This window comes from Sorex araneus, chromosome 4 (assembly GCF_027595985.1).
Source record: "Sorex araneus isolate mSorAra2 chromosome 4, mSorAra2.pri, whole genome shotgun sequence".
NCBI lineage: Eukaryota > Metazoa > Chordata > Mammalia > Eulipotyphla > Soricidae > Sorex > Sorex araneus.
In genome coordinates this window covers 171,632,090-171,636,446 of record NC_073305.1, presented here as the reverse complement: position 1 = coordinate 171,636,446, position 4,357 = coordinate 171,632,090, and positions in this window count along the sequence as shown.

Below are 4,357 nucleotides of genomic sequence, written 5' to 3'. Positions count from 1 at the left end.
TTGAATGTTATAATCTGTACTGGAGCCATAGCACAGCCATGAGGGCATTTGCTTTGCACACAGTTGACCCGGGTTCAATTCCTTCATCTCTCTCCGAGAGCCCAGCAAGCTACCAAGAATATCCCACCCACATGGCAAAGCCTGGCAAGCTACCTGCCTCGTCCCATGCGGCCAACTTGAACCTTGGCAAGAGAGAGGGAATGAGAGTTGAGTGGGCTAGGGAGGACTGCATGCAATATACGGCATACAGCAAGTTTATTGAAATCCAAGCTGGTTTATATAATCTTATTTTAGAGATGATCAGCAGGTTACATAAGCGGCATAAACATTATTAATCTCGCTGTGCAAGCAACTTTATTTTTGCCAATATTACTTGTTTTCCGGTTCCTTATTACTATTTTGTTTCCTTATCTCAGCCTGGAGAAACATGGGAAAGGAGATGTGGCCTTGAGCATGGCCAAGGCGGATGTCAGTCAATCCTCCCTTCAGCCTCCTCTCCAGTCCAGCTGCCACCTTCAACTTTTCTCTAGAGGCAGGTCGCCAAGCATGGTGGCCCTTCGACTCCCTTTCCAAGCTGGCCACCAGAGCATGGCCGCCCTTCGGCCTCCTGTCAAGGTCAGCTGTCAGGGGATGACTCGCCCTCACACCAAGTTTCTTCATACTCGTTCCTGTTTATAGGGACAGAGGCAGGGGGTGCCTAGGCCCATCTCCAACAGCTACCCGTGGTGTATTCGATATACCAAAAACAGTAACAACAAGTCTCACAATAGAGACATTACTGGTGCCCACTCAAGCAAATCAATGAGCAACGGGACAACAGTTCAGTGCAGTTATAAATCTGATTTTTTTTACATCCATAGAGATTCTGATTGCAATCATTTGCTTATTAATGTAGACACTTAAGCAGTATCTATAATATTTTGAAACATAAGCCATTATTTCCTTAAGATAAAATACACTTTTATACCTATTCATATTGACCCCTGAAAATTTTCTTTACTCTTCATTCTTATTAAACTTTACATTTTAAAGATCTATTTCACTTAAATCTTCACTGTATCTACTAGCACAGAATAATTCATAATTTTAAATTTGTATGCCTATATACTTTTTGAATTTGCATAAGTAAAAATACATAAGTAAAAAAAGATTTTTTTTATCAGTTTATCACTGATTTACCGTTTTATGGAATTCCCACTTATGTCCAATGTGTCAGGTGCCACTACCTCCACAATTAAAGAAGAAAGGGGATCTATCTCAAATATGAGATTAAAAACATAAGAAGGTAATAACAAACAAAGTTATCAGAACTGATGACTTTCCCTACAGACCTGAGCTTACATGAGGGGCTGGAATAATCTTTTGGAAGGAATCTTCTGGTGCTCAGTGTGCTATTGGAATGATGTATTCATAAAATTTTGTAAATTTCAGCATCTCAATAATGTTTTTGAAATTTGTATGTATATTATTTTCATACAGTAGCTCACAATAGTTCATTGCAGATAATATTCAAACACCAGCCCCAATCCTACCACCAAGCACCTTCCCACCACAATAAGAGGGAAGTGTGTGAAGGTTATTGTATGTTGTTGTATTTAATTATGGAGTCATTTAAGTCCATATATAAGAGAATACAAGGATGTATGTTAAAACCAAACAAATGTGTTCTACTTTTGGTACGCAAGTGGGCTAGAGTATAAGAGGTCACACGGCCTTGAATGCAACCACATGCTCCATGAAATTCTGCGGCACTCTCTTCCAGGGGCTTTGGTTTATAGTCTCTGGATCTTGGCTATTGATGAGATTACATGGCACCAGGGGCAGTTTGTGGGTGTAACTGCCAAGCTACTGGAAAACTGGGAATCTGGGAGGAGGCCCAGTCTTGATCCAAGCAGGCTTGGATGTTTCAGCCACAAGGCCTGCATACCTAGGTTTTTCTGCCAGATCCCACTTGGGTGAGGCTCTTCCAAGTGTGTGGAGAGTAGCCTTAGGCAGCCATGGTGGGTTCTGGAGGTTTTTGGCTGCAGGGGTTCTGCTTGGGGTGGGGAGGGAAACTCAACCCGCCCCCCCCCTTTGAGGTGCTCCAATGAAGACAGCCTGTCGTGGGGTCAGGATATTCTGCCTCAGTGATTTTTAAGATGATCTTTGAAGTTATGTAGGTAACTCAGGTTTTTTTTTTTTTTAAATCTGTCGTGTATACATTAGATTTATGTTATTAATAATTTTGTTTCTCTTTTCTTTTTTCAATCTGCCTAATGCTTGTGTGGCCAGTGAGTGCATAAGGAACACAGTGTGGAGGAGGTAGCCACAATACAGAGTTCTACCTTTCTCCTGCCTGGCTCACCACAATATGTCCAACAGGGTGACTGCCTGGGAGGTCTGCAGGTAAAGGTTTGCAAGAGCTCCAGCACAGCATGATGTTGCAGTCCTGCCAGCCTTACTGATGGCAGCTGTCACACTACACTTGGGGCCCATTTGATCTACACATTATGGGCACTGGCACCTGCTGCTCCAAGAGAGGAACGGAGAGAAATGGAGAGGGAGTGAGAAAGATAAAGATACTAAAGACACACACACACACACACACACACACACACACACACACACACACCAGAGAGAATGAGTCTGGAAATCTCACCTGGTGGTTTCCTTCAGTCTTATCATGGTCTTTGTTCCTGCTGAATTGTCTCCTGAGGGGTCGCAAAGCCTAGGGCTTAGGTGGGATCTGGGTCATTTTAAGGCTAATAAAAGGATGACTCCTTTTGAGGTTTTATCTTGGTTTTATGATGTCCTAAAATTCATTACCAAGGACCACTCACTACCTGACTGCCTATTTCACATTTTTCATTATTTATCCAGCCTCTGCAGAATCTAAAGGTGATGTGATGATTTTCTTTATGCCCTGACAATTTTAATCTCTGGGAGGAAGCTTGGGAAATCCAGGTACTTTGTGAGCAGCATGAGTGATGCTGGCCTCAGACAAGGACTTACTCTTACTCTCCATCAGAGAGCAGTAAATCAAGCAGCCTGCCCAGTGACAGTACTAACAACATCACTGATCAAGCACTCACTTTATGCCAGACCTATTTAAATACTCTGCTTCGGCCAACACAGCGCTTTAATGACGCCGCTGATCCTATGAAAAAGGCCTTTTATTCCACCCATTGAAGATTAGGAAGTGTAATCCTAAGTGGGCTAAATAACTTGGTCAAAATCACAAAACTTTACAGTTACAGAACTGGGCATTTGGACTAAGAGAGTTTGACTCATTAACCCATATTCCTAACCATACTTTCACTCAACTGCAAATGCTCCTTGCCAAGATCTACAATTTAAAATATAGGTTTTCCCTATACTGCCCAAAGTGTGTATGTGAGAGAGAGAATGAGAGAGACAGAGAGACAGAGAGACAGAGAGTTCCCTGCCATAGAGGCAGGCTGGAGTGGGAGGTGAGTTGGAAGGATGCGAGGGAAACTGAGTACATTGGTATTGGGAAATTACACTGGTGGAGGGATGGGTGTTGGGACATTGTAGGACCGAAACCCAATTATGAACAGCTTTGTAATGCTCTATCTCACAGTGATTTCACTTAAAGCAAAAGAGTATAACTGCTCAAGAACAGCATGACCAAAGCTTTAAAAAATAAAAATAAAATATAATTTGTCAGACCACCTGAGGGGACTGGGAAATAGGACAAGGAGAGGACAATGACTATAGTGGAGGGAAGATAACACGGAAGAAGGAGGTAGTGCTGCAAGGTGGTTAAGTGTTTTGAATGAAACTCTATTGGCAACAGCACAGTAAATCATAATGCAAAACCATATATATACATATATACACATAAATATATATTTAAATCCCTTTTTGTGGAAGCAGATTGGTGAGTGAGAGGCAAAAATAGGTAGTTGGGATTGGTGGAGAGAATTGGGCACTGGTGAAGCGATTGGTGTCAAAATGATGTATGCCTAAAACCCAGTAAGTCATGAATAACTTTATAATTTCATGGCGACTAATTGACAAAAAAAGAGGACGAAAAGAATAAGGGCTAGGAATATAGCTCAGTGCCAAAGTTAATAACTTGCATGCAAGAGACTTGGGTTATATCTCTGGCAGCAGAAACAAATAAAAAGGAATTCAGAACCCCAAAAATAAATAAACAAAATATAGTTTGTGGTGTCAGCTAATGTTACCACATGTGTGCACATGCTCCCCCCCCTCACTCTTTCTCTATCACACACACAAGCATGAATACATATATTCAATGTAATACAAAAATAAAAGCATCACAAAACAATTCCTGCCAACTTGGATTATTACCAGCTGTTAGGGTGCAAAGAAAAATCTTTAAGTTCTTTTT